The sequence below is a fragment of the Bufo gargarizans genome, chromosome 2 (genome assembly GCF_014858855.1).
Source record: "Bufo gargarizans isolate SCDJY-AF-19 chromosome 2, ASM1485885v1, whole genome shotgun sequence".
Taxonomy (NCBI): Eukaryota; Metazoa; Chordata; class Amphibia; order Anura; family Bufonidae; genus Bufo; species Bufo gargarizans.
Genome location: NC_058081.1, coordinates 333,897,681 through 333,915,354, shown reverse-complemented (window position 1 = coordinate 333,915,354; position 17,674 = coordinate 333,897,681). Strand labels below are relative to the sequence as shown.

The window sequence follows — 17,674 nt, the reverse complement described above, 5'->3', positions numbered from 1 at the left end:
GACTGATTCTCTGCTGACATGAAGCCATATTGTCTGTTACGGGACCTCTCTGCTCTGCCTGTGTGCTAGGCCTAAATATATGCCAATGGACTGTTGCAGTGGTGGGTGACGTGAAGCCTCATTCTCTGCTATGACATGCAGACTGATTCTCTGCTGACATGAAGCCAGATTGTCTGTTACGGGACCTCTCTGCTCTGCCTGTGTGCTAGGCCTAAATATATGCCAATGGACTGTTGCAGTGGTGGGTGACGTGAAGCCTCATTCTCTGCTATGACATGCAGACTGATTCTCTGCTGTCATGAAGCCAGATTGTCTGTTACGGGACCTCTCTGCTCTGCCTGTGTGCTAGGCCTAAATATATGCCAATGGACTGTTGCAGTGGTGGGTGACGTGAAGCCTCATTCTCTGCTATGACATGCAGACTGATTCTCTGCTGACATGAAGCCAGATTGTCTGTTACGGGACCTCTCTCCTCTGCCTGTGTGCTAGGCCTAAATATATGCCAATGGACTGTTGCAGTGGTGGCTGACGTGAAGCCTCATTCTCTGCTATGACATGCAGACTAATTCTCTGCTGACATGAAGCCAGATTGTCTGTTACGGGACCTCTCTCCTCTGCCTGGGTGCTGGGCCTAAATTTATGACAATGGACTGTTGCAGTGGTGGCTGACGTGAAGCCTGATTCTCTGCTATGACATGCAGACTGATTCTCTGCTGACATGAAGCCAGATCCTCTGTTACGGGACCTCTCTCCTCTGCCTGGGTGCTGGGCCTAAATTTATGACAATGGACTGTTGCAGTGGTGGCTGACGTGAAGCCTGATTCTCTGCTATGACATGCAGACTGATTCTCTGCTGACATGAAGCCAGATCCTCTGTTACGGGACCTCTCTCCTCTGCCTGGGTGCTGGGCCTAAATTTATGACAATGGACTGTTGCAGTGGTGGCTGACGTGAAGCCTGATTCTCTGCTATGACATGCAGACTGATTCTCTGCTGACATGAAGCCAGATCCTCTGTTACGGGACCTCTCTCCTCTGCCTGGGTGCTGGGCCTAAATTTATGAAAATGGACTCTTACAGTGGTGGGTGACGTGAAGCCTGATTCTCTGCTATGACATGAAGACTGATTCTCTGCTGACATGAAGCCAGATTGTCTGTTACGGGACCTCTCTCCTCTGCCTGGGTGCCGGGGCCTAAATATCTGAGAATGGACTGTTCCAGTGGTGGGTGACGGGAAGCCAGATTCTCTGCTATGGAACCTCTCTCCAATTGATTTTGGTTAATTTTTATTTATTTAATTTTTATTTTAATTAATTTCCCTATCCACATTTGTTTGCAGGGGATTTACCTACATGTTGCTGCCTTTTGCAGCCCTCTAGCCCTTTCCTGGGCTGTTTTAGTGCCGAAAAGTTCGGGTCCCCATTGACTTCAATGGGGTTCGGGTTCGGGACGAAGTTCGGATCGGGTTCGGATCCCGAACCCGAACATTTCCGGGATGTTCGGCCGAACTTCTCGAACCCGAACATCCAGGTGTTCGCTCAACTCTATTCACAGATTATCCGTATCGGCTCTAAAAAAAAAAATCTATATTGGTCGATCCCTACTAGATATGCTGTATAAATATATAACCTTTGGAAATAAAGCGGAACCTATCATGTTGAACATGCAGTTCTAATCATTTTAATTCCTGCTTATTCTGGACCTTGGAGTTTAGAGGGCAGTCCAACTTAGTGATAGGCACCCATCCCAGTATAAGTGTAAATTTATAAATAACTGTCAAATCACGTTATAAGAACCAACCACTGTAGTCCTAAGCCAAAGATGGCAAGGAATTGAAATTAATATATTGCAAGTTTTTTTACTCTTTTCCCACAAAACAATACATCAAGGTTGTCAATTCCTTGTGTTCTATAACATGCTATTTACAGATTTGACTGCATGTCTAATGTCATAGGTCCCCTTTAAATTTAACATTTCACCGTTTCCTATATTATATTCCTACATTTCCCACATTATATTCAAAATTTGTAACTGGAAACAATAGGTAATCCCTAGGAAAAGAGAGAACATATGAAGGACAGTGAGTGAAGTTAGATGAAGGATTTTCAGAGGTCTAGACTCCTGCTGTACAGTGAGCAATGATGGTGTAGTTTTGAATGCTCCCATGCTTCACTTGTAAAAGTTTAAGGAAACAGATGCTTAGGAGATGCTAGTCCCAAACTGATTTTTTTCTTTGCCTCATTTACCTTGTATTATTGATCAAATATATAATATAGTATAATAAATTACAAGAAAAAAACATTTAAGCAAAATATACAGTAACTTGCTCTTTTTGAAAAAAACACAAGGTTATTCACTCCCAGACATCCAATCCAGTCTGTTCAGTTGTCACCGTCTATATTTTATCTGTAAATTATAGTCTAGTAAAGTCTAGTAATGCTTGCATGTATTTTCAAAAATTAAAATCTAAACTCAGAAATAATTCCAGAGGAGTTTAGTGTTATATAATATAGTTATAACAATATATATTTTTTCTTACAGCTCAAGATGTTGTTTCCAGTTTGATGAACCGTGGGATACCTAACACTTCAGATTTTAGCTGGATTGCACAAATGAGATATTACTGGGAAGAAGGCAATGTTTTGGTCAAAATGGTCACCACCAGTGTTCCTTATGGATATGAATATTTGGGAAACTTAGGAAGACTTTTTCTTACATCACTCACCGATCGATGTTTCAGGTAAAATCTCTTTATATTTACATCTTTTATTATTTTAGTTGCCCCTTCTGAACTTTCTCCAGTTACTTGTTATCTTTATATGAACTGGTGTCCAAAATTGGATTGCATATTCAAGATATAGCGGCATCAGTGTCCTATATCCTTGTCCGGTATAGATTCACAAAATGATGATCCAATCAGGGTTGTCCCAAATTATATTACCTTACATTTACTAAAATTATACCATATGTACCGTTTTGCTGCCCATTCTCTCAACAACTTTCTTAATAAGCTTGTTGGAAGAACGAGTGAAACGTTTTCAAGAAATTTACAGTAAGTCCAGTTGCATTGATTTATTCTTTACAGATATACCATGGCCTGGATAAATGAGAACCTTCACAGACAGTGACCTCACAGACTGTTTCCATAACTTGGGAGATACAGAAAATTAATAGATCGCTGTCCTACACTGCTTCTGTAACCACTTAGATGTTTCCCTAACCCCAGCAAACTCTAGTCTCAGCCATAAATGGTTGATATATTTTAATCCAGGGGTCCCTTAAAATAATATTCTCCATGATATTATTACCATGACATTGTACATATTAATTTAAACATCCATGTAGTGCAAATATTGTCTATTTTTTAACCCTTTCGCTACCAGCGCCGTACATGTACGGCGTTGGTATTTCTGTGCAAGCATGACGCCCGCTCACACGTGCAACTGGCGTCATGGCCGGCAAGTCTCTGCTGTTTCAAACACCAGATTCCTGCGTCTAATACCACAACCGGCAATAATTCCGATTGCGGTAATTAAATGCTTTAGATTCCGTGATCAAGTGAGATCACGGCACATGAATGCGCACTGAATGCATACTGAAGCCCTATGCGGCCAATCGTGACTTCTGCACATGCACTGAATGCGCTGAGTCTTTATGAAGAAATTCAGTGCATTAATGCTGCAAACGTAGATGGCAGGCCAACATAAGAAATTAGTAAAATGCAAAGAAATTGTCATTTTTTAAATCCATTATAGGTCAAAATTAAAAATTTTAAAACATAAAATTTATAAGGTCATTTATGAGCCTTAAAATGATGATAAAAATATAAATAAAAAATAGTAAAAAAAATAAAATATAAAAGTTAAAATCACCTTTCCATATAATAAAAAAAAACAATAAATATAAACATCCTGGGCATTACCGTGACCAAAAGTTCTCATAATAAAAAAAATCCAATATTGCAAATGGTGTTACCCAAAAAATTAAAATAAAATGTGATCCAAAAGTTATGCACATTCCAAAATGGTATCAATAAAAACTTGAATTGTCCTGCAAACAATGAGCCCCTAAACAGCTCAGTAGACATAAGTATAAAAAAAAAGTTATGGGGGCCAGAATATGGTGATGTAAATAAAAAAAAGAATTATCAAAGTTTAAATTTATTTTTACACTATTTACACATAAAAACCCTATACATATGGGGTATCGTTGTAATCATACTGACCCAGAGAATGAAAGGCATAAACAAAACGCAGTGAGAGCAAAACCCTTAAAACGGTGGGGGGATTGCGTTTTTTTCCCAATTCCACACCATTTAGAAATATATCCCCACTTCCCACTACATTTTATGCCATAATTAATGGTGGCATTAGAAAGTAAAACTTGTCCCGCAAAAAATAAACCCTCATGTAGCTATGTGACTAGAAACGGAAAATATTGGAGAAAAATTTAAACGCAAAAACGAAGAAAACCTCCGGTAGACAAAGTGTTAAAGTATTTTCCAGTTGGTAAAGATTGTTACAAACGGTGTTCTAAATAGTTAGGGAATCATTCCTTTCCAAGTGTATAAAAAAATGATTGTATACAAGCAGCAGACTATTTGGCTTGTTAATATCATATGCAAGGTGTTACTGTTTACTTTTGAGATGGATTATTATAAGCATCATTAGGTAGTGAATCGGATTTGCCAAGCTACAATTATAAGGTGTAATGTATTTTTTTCCAGCATGTAAACTGCATTCGAAATTTAAAGATGCATATTGGTTAGAGATGAGCAAAAAAGTCATGATTAGTTTTGGGCCTGATCACCAAATTTTAAAAAAAAGTTAAGTTCAGACTCAAATCGGTTTGGGTAAAACAGAGGTTGAAAATTTGAATATAATCCCCTCTGACCTCCTAGAACTTGTAATTTTTAGAAAAACTTGTTAATTTTTTTTTTATGATTTCGTTTTTCCCTCCAACATCCTCCCTCCCCAAGCTCTGGAGCCCAATGACAGCAATAGCAAATGATGTCTGAGTGACATTGACATACATAACTATGGGTAAACGCAATATAGACTGTTATTATACAGTGTTTTTAAAAAGACACCGCACCTGCATATGTCTCATGCTTTTTCATATTCCAAAGTTTCCAAGAATTGTCCCTTATCGAGGGCAAAGGATGTTTAAACACACAGGGGCTTATGAGAAAAATAAATAAATAAAAAAGTTGATTTGGGGTTGGTTGGCAAGTGGCATTAGGGGCATTATGCAGACTGCAGCATCAGCTGTACAGAACGTGATGGTTGAAAACTGGCATAAGTGGCATGATGCAGATTCTAGAATACAGCAGCCGTACACAACGTGAAGGTAGGTAGGCAGACAGTCAGCAAAATGGGGAGCAGCAAGAAGAGGTCTATTGATCACATTCAACCTGCCTGGACAGTGAGAAAATGAATGTATTAATAAAGTAATATGCCACCTCATGAAATTTAACACCTCCTCACACAAAAAAAATAATAAATAAATAAGAATTTCAACCCCCTCCCCAAAAAAAGTTAAAAATTTCAAATTGTGTTTACCGCCATCCCTTCAAGTAGAGTAGAAGTGAGTGAGTACATGGAAATTGACCCTCAGGCATTAGTGGCAGTGGCATGATGCAGACCCCAGCATTTCATTGATTGTGAAAACATGTCATCATTGACACAGTAATCATGTATATTTATACTGAGCCTTAAAGAAATTTACCCCCCTCCTCCCGAAAAAAAAAAAAAAAAAGTATAAATATCAACTATGTGGAAAGTGAGTACACAGAAACTGCCACTCAGGCATTAGTGACATGATGCTGGCCCCAGCATTGCCTGGATGGTGAGAAATTGATATTGAGTCAGTAATCATGTACATTTCTGTTGCGTCTTAAATAAAGTTAACCACCCCCAAAATGTATTATTATTTTTTTATTTATCTGTAAGCAAAATTTAAAAATTTCAATTTCATAAGGAAAATGGATACACGTAAATTAAGAGGCATTAGTAGACTGATACAGGACACGGCAGCAGCAGTAGAGAATGTGATAATAGGCAGATAGAGAGCAACAGTTGCAAGATGTCCACCAGCAAGGCGAAGTGGACGAGGTCTAAACATTGGAATCAGTCCAGGCTTTGTTCACTTTGACAAAAGTGATGTTTTAGACATTGGCAAAAGACAACCTGGTCTGTTTGGGTGTTAACATGCCCCCCACTGTGCTGAAAACCCTCTGACACTGGAGGCATAGCAAGAAAGAAGATAGAGAGTTTGCTATGCCAGTTTGGACCACTATTCCAGTCTGCCTGCACAGAAATCTATGGGGTCATGGAACTGGGTATGAAACAGAGACTGGCTATAGTTTTGGTAGATATCATTGCATAAAGTCCTGTAATTATCTGCACCAGAAGAGGCTTAGCTACTCCAATTAATCACCAACCTGATACAATAAGTAACTGAGCCAATATAATTTTGTCCATAAAAAGATCTTTATTAAATATACAATATTAACCAATTCACATCTGGGCCATATGCCCCCTTCCTCGTTGTTATTTACCTATACCAATATGATGGTTTTGGTATGACCCTGGGTTGGTTTTCCATTTTCTTATTAATTGAGGTTACTTGGTCATTTTTAATATTGTATATTTAATAAAGATCTTTTTATAGTTTTGCTAGGCCTAAACCTGGGTGTTGAGACAACAGCTGTCGGTTTGTTGACTTGCACATGGAAAAACTGCTCCATCATATTGAGGATACTGAAATGTCTGCTGCTGCTACTGCTTCTGCTGATCGTGGCAGTGGGAGGGAGGTGACTCCTCGGGGGGCGATTCCCTTCCAGACACACTGGAGGCATGCGTCTATTTGCTGTAAGCTGTAGCAAACTGCGTACACAGTGTTTCTTGGTAGTAATGTAATTTGTCCTCCCTTTATACCAGAAGAAAACATTACACTATTTTGCCTTGGTAGCGAGGATCTAAAAGCATGGCTATCCAGTAATCATCAGACTGTTTGAGTCAATGTTACTCTTGTCACTGTATAAGCAAGCCAGCATAGAGGTGGCCATTATGGACACTGTGCCTAAGAAGCCATTTCTTTTCAGCTGGAATCCCCCCCCCCTTCCCGAGACGATTGGGTGTCATCACCGTCCTCTTGCACCTCCACCTCTTTTTCCTCCTCCTTTTGCAGTGGCAGCTCTTCATTCTCATCTTCCTCATCTTCATCCTCCTCCTCCATATTAGTTTCCTTGTGTGTCTCCCCAACAGCTATAGGGCAGACAGCAAGATGCCTAAATGGTACAGTAGCCACTGCACCACCACCAACTTGGCCAGGTGGGAATTAAGATTGCGCACAGTTGATTGCTGGGCACATACAGTTGTTTCCTGTGCACCCATTCCGTTATTGATGGCTGACAAAAGAGGAGAGGAGGAGAAGTTTGAGTGTGAGAAGCAGAAAGGGATGATGATGATATGAAAGACACCATACTTCTCATGAATGGAAGATGGACCGAAAGATGGAGGAAACTCCTGCCACGCTGGCTGTCACCTCTATTTTTGCCCATGGGATGTTGTGATGCCACTTTATGTGGTTCAATAAAGCTGTTGTGCCTATGCTTGTGTTTGCCTGCCCATATCTTAAATTGCTTTCAGCAGTGTGAAGAAAAAATGCCAGACTGGAGATACTCATGCAGCAGCAATAGAGGCAGTCAAGCTTAGCTTACATCTGGCATGTTTTGGGCCCAAACCATTCACAGCATCAGTGGCATCACCAGATCCCAAAACAGGCATGGCCATGGTCATTCTTTGGGAGGTATGTGGCCTCTGCTCTTTATTGCTGCTGCCTCCCCCTCTGATGTTGCCTCCTCCTCAGCACCCTGATCCGACTCCCAGGTCCTCCTGTCCACCCTCCCTTTTGCTTCTTTCAGGCTGTGGGATATCATAGTGGGTTCTTTGGTCCACCTCCCCTGCTCTGCACCAACTGCACACAATGCCAATAGCACAGCTATGGGAGACATTTCCACAACCACCGCCAACACAGCTATGCCTGGGGTCTGCAGCCTCCTCCTCTACATAAAAAATGCTGACTGATGACACACAAGTCAACAACAGGGACACTCTCTTGACTATCTGCCATAGAGCTTTGTGGGGTTTTCTTGTCACTTCTTAGGAAAAAGGAAGGCACCCCTATAGAAAGGGGCAGTGAAGACTGGGAGGACTCCACTGAAAGCCTTCTTTGGGGCTGCATGGAGGAGTAGGAGGAACGCTGTGATCACTGGCTCCAAGGCACAGTGTCTGACTCACCTCCAAGTCACCTTCATATCACCCTGCTGCAACTGAGTGTAGTAAGCCATCCAATCCACAATCTCATCCTCTTTCTCCTTAACTATAATGTTGTACCTTTCCGAGGCCATCAGGGACAACTGCGTCCTACTACTACTACTACCACTACTTCTGGACAGATAGTTAGTGCTGCTACTATTCACATTCTGGCTCTGGGTCTTTCATTTGGAACCCTTCCATAGCCCGACATTTTTGGGCCTCTCAGATAATCTTGTGCACTACCCTGCGTCTTGGTATAGTAAACATCTATATAGGCTGCTAGTTTGAATATAATCAACAAACCCCAGAAAAAATTGTTTTGATTAAAAATGTGTGAAATAGGGAAACAGATTTGAGCTTAAATCCATTATCACTCCTACATACTTTTGTGTGCTTCCCTATTTATTGATGTAGAAATTACATATATATACTGCTAGTTTGAATATAATCAGTCCCCATAAAAAAATATTGGAAACATGTTTGTGAATACAGAAAATAAAGGATAACTAGTTTAGATATACATTTGTTATCCCTCACAGATACTTTTGTATGCTGATGACCTGTGTATTGGTGTTGATCACCTATATACTGGTTTAATTAAATTGAACAAGTCTCAAAAAACATTTAAATTCCAACCATGTGAAAATAAAATTCAGGGAAATGGACATTTGAGGCCTGCAGCTCAATTTTTCATTATCACTCACAGGTAGATTGCTGCACTACCTTGTGTCTTATAGTGATCGCATATATATGTTGGTTAAATTACAGGTGACTGAGGCCTGATGCTCAATTTCAGCCCACAGGTATATTGCTGCCACACTTCGGTTATTGCTGCAGTAGTCATGTATATATGCTGCTTAATTAAAGCACCCCCCTCAAAAAATAATAATAATAATTGTGACCAACCATGTGGCAACTAAAAATGCGTTAACAAACGAATGAGGCTTGATGCTAAATTTCAACTTATCACACAAAGATAGATTGCTGCCACCCTATGGGTGTTGCTGGAGCAATCTAGCATGTATGCTGCTTAATTAAACAGATTTCCATAAAAAAAGGATTTCTGTGACAATGGGGGAAAAAATGAGGACAGCTGCACTGTAGGATCTACACTTCTGATAGCAGGCATAGCCAGTCACAGCTCCTGTCTTCTCTCTCCCTGGCTATCAGCTGCCCTGTTTGTTCATATTCCACATAACACACACAAATCTTCTTTGTAATGCTAGCCTTTCCCTTTACTTTGCTTGACAATAAGCTTGATTGATTTCTGACTGTCCCTGATTGATGTCTGACTCTCCTTGACTTCCTAAGATTGATTTCCTGACAGACACTGTAAGACCCAACCACCCTCATTCTCAGCCCAGCATAGAATGGCGTTCTGCTCGGGCACTTCCCTGCCTACTGCAGCACTGATTGGCTCATCCAGGCTGTCTGTCGGCCTGGGAGCCATTCAGGGCAAGCCCTTCCTCAGATTCCTCTCAGGGTCATGTAAGAACCCTTCATCTTCCTCACTAGTGCTTTTTTCCCACCGACATATGCACTAAAATATGCGCTGTTCTAGTGGATTCGTCTCAAAGATTTGTGTTTGTCTGCCATCCAAAAAATAGCAAAGTTCAGACCAAACTCTGTTCAGTCTGAACTGGTTCGTTCATCCTTAATACTGATTATAGTTTTTCCTGCTGCTCACTTTCTATCTATAAGCTAATAGAATGTAACCTTACTAAAGGCTGAAGTTTATTCTGTCCTCTCTTTTATATGAAGGTTAACACTGTAACCTTCTGGAAATATATAACTTTGAGCAAAGTTTTTTAGCTATTTTTATTTTTTAATAGTCCTACATGAAACCTATTCAAAGCACGTGGCATTCTGTTTCTACTTAGTTCGGACATTTTGTGTCTGGCCTAACATAATGTTTGGACTCTTTGTATCATAGCAACATAAGGAGAAACTTTGCTTAATATAAATAACTTCCAAGTAACACATTTAGCCTGTACAAAGTGAGCATAATGATTCACCATAGGAACTTTAGAAAAATGCCCTCCTGCTAGATAACATTTCTTTTAATGTCTTTTGGTGTCTTACTGAAATAATGTCATGCTGCCATTTCTAGACAACAATTAATGTAGCTATGTTCATGCAGACAGCAAGTTTGCTTGTGATTTGTTTGTTTCTGGCAGAGCTAATACATTTAAAGTAGCTTCAAAATTACAAAACAAGAGTGATTCAAATACCACCTGTCGTTTATGGTCGAACAGCCATTTATTTACCACATTTTCTTTAACACAGCACATGCTGACCTTTGCGTAAACAGGAATAAAAATGTTTTCATGTCCTCGCAGTATAAACTAAAAACCAACTGTGAAAAGAATAAGGGAGATAAAATTCAAACGTCTCCTTAAAATGTAAATATGAAAAGGAGGATTTTACAAGATTTGTCTGTTATAATTTAGCAAACTGAAAAAACAAAAACAAAAAAAACCTTGTGGTTGGAAAACTATTGCTGGCATATCTACTTGCTGTCATGGTAATGTAGAAACAGTTCAGCAATCTGTAATTTATGTTGCTAAATGTAACTCCTTATAAAAAAAAGTCCAAAAGTATCAAGTTGTCATTAAAAGCATAGTCTAAAAATGATTCTTCGAGATCTAGTTATACCCAGTTTTTAACACATTAAAGGAGTTTTCATAGAGGACCTGTCCTCTGATCGATGGATGTCCAACTCCTGGCACCCTTCTGATGAGCTGTTTGAAGAGACTGCAGTACTCCAATGAGCCCTTATCACAGCATAGTGGCTGTGATTGATATTGCAGCCCAGCTCATTCACTTGAATGGTAATGAGCTGCACATATGCCATGCAACCGATGAATGTGACACTGCCTGCCTAGAAAGAGTAGGGCCTCTTTAGACAGCTGATTGGCAGGTGTGCCAGGAGTTTTACCCCCAATGATCAGATATTGATGATCTACTCTGAAGATCAATATTATACTCCTGGAAAACCCTTTTAATTGTCCTGCTCTTCAACTAGTAGAGTTGAAAACTTGCAATCAGTTATGCCTGTTAAAAGGGCTCTATAGTTCTTATCAAATATATAATAAAATGGTGGCTGAAAAAATATATATTATGTCTATTAGAGTTGAACTAGTAGGCACAATGGCATTGATTAAAGTGAATAAAGAACCACAGATAAATGTGTCAAGAGTCCACTTTCAGGTTTGTCTGTTGGCCGTGATGATTTCAGAGGTGAAATATATTCATAATATTCTGTTTTCCAGCCTCCTGGTATCCACTAGGTCACCATTATGAGACCATCACGCAAACTTAAACAAATTAAATTAAATAATTCAGCCAGGATACTTTGTCTTATTTCTTCATAGGATGCCAGAAAGTAGGACATTTGTTAAAAGTTGAATAAAGTTATTTCAAATAAATATATTTAAGAAGATGTTCACCACTGGTGACTTTCTTAAGACACCAAAACATGGTTGGATCCACAATGGTAATGATTAGAGATGAGCGAAGTTATCAAAAATTTGATTTGGCTGATTTGCCAACGTTCACAGAGAAATTTGAATTGTCACTAAACACATTTATCACACATTTGTCATTTTATATATATATTTTTAAATCTTTCCACATATAATTCGTGAGATCTTCTATTGTGCTGATTCTACCCTCCACCTCATCTAAGCCTTCCTCTTATTATTCAGATTCTCCCATTTCCATGTTTCATATTTTACGCTACTCATCCCAGTTCTTTTAGCACAATCCCCAATGCTTAAAAGCACCATGTAATATGTTGAATTTTTTTTTTTTGTGATGAGCGATGTTCGATTTGCGGCAAATTATTTTGTCATGAAGCACATTTCTTTGTATGTAGCGGGAACAATGATAGAAATCGGTGATCGTGCTGGCCACCATCGTGCTGGCCACCACATTGATGCCTTTCAGGGGTTAATCAGGGGTTAAAAACTAAAAATACATACTCACCTCATCCATTTGCTCGAAGAAAAAGCACCAAATCTCGCTTTTTCTGCTTTTTCTGCACTAGTTTGATGATCACTGATGACGTCACCGGGCCTGGCCAGCATGATCACATGGCGACTTTTCAATTGAGTGTGCATGAGATTTGGCAGGCTTTCTTCAATTAAGATGGCAGCGACTGCCTCTCTGTGAGCAAATGGATGAGGTGAGTATGTATTGTTTTAGTTATCTACCATCATTTCAGAAAAAAAAAAATGATTTGCTGCCACGAAGCACAAGGAAATTTGGCAAATTTTTCCTGAAATTCTCATAAAAGTCCAATTTGTTAACTTAGATTTTCTCAACACTAGTAATGATACATACCTTATCCTGGCTGCTGGGTTCTGACTCTGTTGCTACCCTGTCGGCTATGCAGGTCCTGGGTCTGCCGTAGTGAACATATGGTTTGATGTAGGTCATATGACTACTGCAATCAATGAATGGCCACAGAAGGTATGTGTCACTCATGTGGAACGTAACTGGTTTACGTGTCACGTGGGTGACATGTGAGCACTGCTGCAAGACATTGGTTACAGGGGATCATGTTTTCTGTATCCAAACCAGATGTTGACATGGGGAGATCCAGGATCTGCAGAGCTGGCGGGGCACTTATGGAGCTGGAACCCATCAGCAGGGATCAGATACGTATGATTACTATTAAGGGTCTGGCCAATGGCCATGTTAGGGGATCTGAAGAAAAAGTCACTAGGGGTGAACAACCCCTTTAAGGTTGACTGAAAGTAGAAATCCTTCTTATAAAATGTAGCATATTTATTTAAAATCAACAATTCTACAGTAGAGAAAAGACTGTAAAAATATGGTAACGCTGTAATCATACTGACCTACAGAATGAAATTACCATAGAGAATGCAATAAAAAATTAATCCCACAAAACTTTGCATTTTATTTTCTATTCCATCCATCTAGGATTTTCTTTCAGCTTCTCACAACATTGTATGCAATATTAAACAGAAACACTAGGAAGTACAACTTTTCCCACAAAAAAACAAATCATCATAAGTAGGGTTGAGCGAACCCAAACTGTAAAGTTCAGGTTTGTACCGAACTTTGGACCCCAAACACGAACATTTCAGTAAAAGTTTGGGTTCGGGTTCGGTGTTCGGCGATTTCTTAGCGTTTTTTTAAAGGATGCAGAGCAGCCAATCGACAAGCGTTTAACTGTGTGACCTTAGAAGCCATCACAGCCATGCCTACTAATGGCATGGCTGTGATTGGCCAGTGCAGCATGTGACCCAGTCTCTATATAAGCTGGAGTCATGAAGCGCTGCATGTCACTCTGCTGTGCTTAGTGTAGGGAGAGGATGCTGCTGCTGTGAGGGAGAGAATAGGAAAAAAACTTTATTCAGAAGTGCTTGTGAACTCAGCGATCTACATTCAAAGGGGATCTCATTACAGTCAAAGGGGATCTGGTGGTAAACTGTAAAACCTGGCAATGCCAGACCCAGCAAATTCTGGCAGGCTCTTCTCTGCGGATATGCTGCCGCAACTGTGAGCCCTAAAGGTGCAATTTATAAACTTTAGAAGTTATAGACCTGCACATATATAAACCAATTATTCCCAATCTCTCAACAATCAGCAAAAGTTCAGAGAGCCGCCACCAGACACATCCAAACCAGATGTTGTTTTCCAGGCGAGCCATCCCTTCCCTGCACAACTAAGTGAGGGACAAAATCAGGTGTGCACTGAGCAATGCCATCTGTGGCAAGGTGCACCTCACTACGGATACGTGGACCAGTAAGCACGGTCAGGGCCATTATTTCTCCATAACAGCACACTGGGTAAATGCAGTCGCGGCTGGGCCTGAGGCAGATAGATGTTTGTCTTTCCACCAACAAAGATTGCAGGGCGCTTCAGTTTGCCTTCTGTTGCTTCCTCTTCCTACTCTGCTTCCTCATCCTATACAGCCTCCTCATCCAGTCAGCGTAACACCTTCACCACCAACTTCAGCACAGCCAGGGGTAAACGACAGCAGGCAGTTTTAAAATTTCTGTTTGGGGGACAAACCCCACACCACGCAGGATCTGTGGATGGGACTTGAACAACAGACCGATGAGTGGTTGGTGCCAGTGAGCCTCAAGCCTGGCCTGGTGGTGTGCGATAATTGGCAAAATCTCGTAGTATCTCTGGGATTAGCTGGTTTGACGTACATCCCTTGCCTGGCGCATGTGCTGAATTTGGTGGTGCAGAGATTCCTTAAATGTTACCCCGATATGTCATAGCTGCTGCATAAAGTGCGGGCCGTCTGTCCATGCTTTCAGCGTTCTCACCCTACTACTGCTCGCCTGTAAGCGCTGCAGTGTAACTTCGGCCTTCCCGCTCACCACTTCATATGCAACGTACCCACAAGGTGGAACTCCACCTCGCACATGCTGGCCAGACTGTGCGAGCAGCAGCAGGCGATAATGGAGTTTCAGCTGCAGCACGCACGGGTGAGTCGCTCTACGGAACAGCACCACTTCACCACCAATGACAGGGCCTCCATAAGAGACCTGTGTTCTTTGTTGCGCTGTTTTGAGTACTCCACCAACATGGCCAGTGCCGATAACGCTGCTCTCAGTGTTACTATCACACTTCTATGCTTCCTTAAAAAATGCTGCTGATGATGGAAGGGGATGTGGCACAGGAGGAGGAGGAAGAGGGATCATTTTGTAGGGTTTTTCCAGCCAGTCATTCACAAGTGGCTCGGCTCCAAGGGTGGGTTCCTGCACCCACAAACGCCAGGTACACAATTGTCCAGCCAGGGCACAGTTCTAGAGGATGACGAGGTGTCACATCTGTGACAGGTCTCAGAAGGTCTGAAAGATTATCTACGCATTAGTGATCTGACAGCATCTTTTGGTTTCACTTTGTCTGTGTGTTGCTAGTATGTCCACAACTCCTGTTCAAGTGTGGATCATGTGACCTTTACCCATCCCTATTTAGTCTGACTTTACCCATCACTCCTTGCTTGGGATAGCTTAATTTGGTTTTGGAAGAGCTGGAGTGTGGTTCTTGTTGGAGTCCTGTTCATCCATCATCCTCAGAAGTTAAGTGTTCCGCTAGTTGTGTTTTGTATTCCCCCCCTGGTTGTTTACTAGGCCTCAGTGAGACACTAGTTCCTTCACCAGGGAAGGAATGGGTGGTCTCTGCCCTGTCATTATCTTTAGGTATCACACAAATATTTAGACAGCACTCCTTAAGTGATGATAATTAATGGTTTTATTTCACTTCATATTATTTCAGCCGGAGTAAGTGGTATATCAGTTGCAACATTTCGGGCTAACAATCACCCTTCATCAGGCTGACAAGACAAAATATACAGAAAAAAGGGGGTTCATATGGAGGAAATACATCATAAATTCATAATACATGATTATATAGTTGTGTGCACAAATGCATGATTATACACATGCCGTGGCAGAAAGAGCTGCCACAAGCCTGCCCTAAGCACCACGCCACCTAGGACGGGTAGAAATAACATGAAGAAACAAATGGGGAAATACAGGTAAGAGTATCCTGAGAGTGCATCTTCATACCTCTAGGAAAAAACATCCAAAAGGTATGGAGGAGGGAACAGAGAGACCAAGGACCATTACATGAAAAAAGGAATCAAGCTGATGCAGAGAAATATATATATTTTCACATAGATGTAGAGAATTCACCACTCTGAGGACCACAGTGTGCTTACAGCCGGTGCTTATTGTGGTGTGGGAAGCGCCATGTTTAAATAGAGGCCAGCAGCATTGTATTGGTGGTTCAGGGCCGCCTGACCCCCTTCGTGAGCGGATCCATTATCCAGACCGAGGCCTGGAACGCAGTAAGCCGGCAGTACGTCGGCACGTCACTTCCGGTCACGGGATGAGCCGCGACCGGAAGTGGCATGCGTGTCAAGCGGGCGGAAGTGACATGCGCGTCATGTGACCCTAGTCACATGATCACGCTCCACGACAAGGAGACAGGTGGCGCCGAGGATATCTGGGGCGGGGATACTAGTGCAATACATAGTAATGTAAGGCGCTCAAATATAAGTCGGTGGGAGTGTCATGAACCATTTGTAGGTGGCAATAGATGAAAGGCAAAGCAGGGGGTTGTATACATCTACCCTGGTATTCCCGGGCAGCCATTTTACAAAAGGTTATGTTCTGTGCATCAGCAAAAACACATAATGGTAACTTCAAAATAAAAATAATAAGAGAGATCTCTGAGACAACATCGTATGCATATATAGCCCTACAATTCTATACGAGGAAATATATACCAGGCTATATAGCTCTGACTTACATTTGAGCTCCTTACGTTACTATGTATCGCGCTAGTATCCCCGCCCCAGATATCCTCAGCGCTACCTGTATCCTTGTCCTGGAGCGCGATCATGTGACTAGTGTCACATGACGCGCATGTCACTTTCACCCGCATGACACGTACGCCACTTCCGGACGCGGTTCATCCCGTGACCGGAAGTGACATGCCAGCGTACTGCGTTCCAGGTCTCGGTCTAGATAATGGATCCGCCCACTGAGGGGGTCAGGCGGCCCTGAACCACCAATACAATGCTGCTGGCCTCTATTCAAACATCATGCTTCCCACACCACAATAAGCGCCGGCTGTAAGCACACTGTGGTCCTCAGAGTGCTGAATTCTCTACATCTATGTGAAAATATATATATTTCTCTGCATCAGCTTGATTCCTTTTTTTCATGTAATGGTCCTTGGTCTCTCCGTTCCCTACTCCATAGCTTTTGGATGTTTTTTCCTAGAGGTACGAAGATGCACTCTCAGGAGACTCTTACCTGTATTTCCCCATTTGTTTCTTCATGTTATTTCTACCCGTCCTAGGTGGCGTGGTGCTTAGGGCAGGCTTGTGGCAGCTCTTTCTGCCACGGGCATGTGTATAATCATGCATTTGTGCACACAACTATATAATCATGTATTATGAATTTATGATTTATTTCCGCCATATGAACCCCCTTTTTTCTGTATATTATGTCTTGTCAGCCTGATGAAGGGCGATTGTTAGCACGAAACGTTGCAACTGATATACCACTTACTCCGGCTGAAATAATATGAAGTGAAATAAAACCATTAATTATCATCACTTAAGGAGTGCTACCTAAATATTTGTGTGATACCTACAGTTCTTGAGGTGGAGCTAAAGAACACAACCCGGACGTGCACCCACCCTTGCCTTCTATTGAAAAGAGTGCTGTGGCCTATTTACTTGAAAAGTCATTATCTTTAGGGCATCCAAGGGTCACCAGGGTTTTCTAGGTTCCTGTGTATGGGTATCTCTACCATCGAGAGGTGCCCATATGGATGGGAGTTAGGGCCAGGAGC

At 41.4% G+C, this 17,674-nt stretch overlaps 1 pseudogene; it reads left to right on the top strand.

Annotated features, from left to right (window-relative positions):
* LOC122925882 overlaps positions 1-17,674 on the top strand; it is a 2,558,103-nt pseudogene that overhangs the window by 1,083,062 nt on the left and 1,457,367 nt on the right.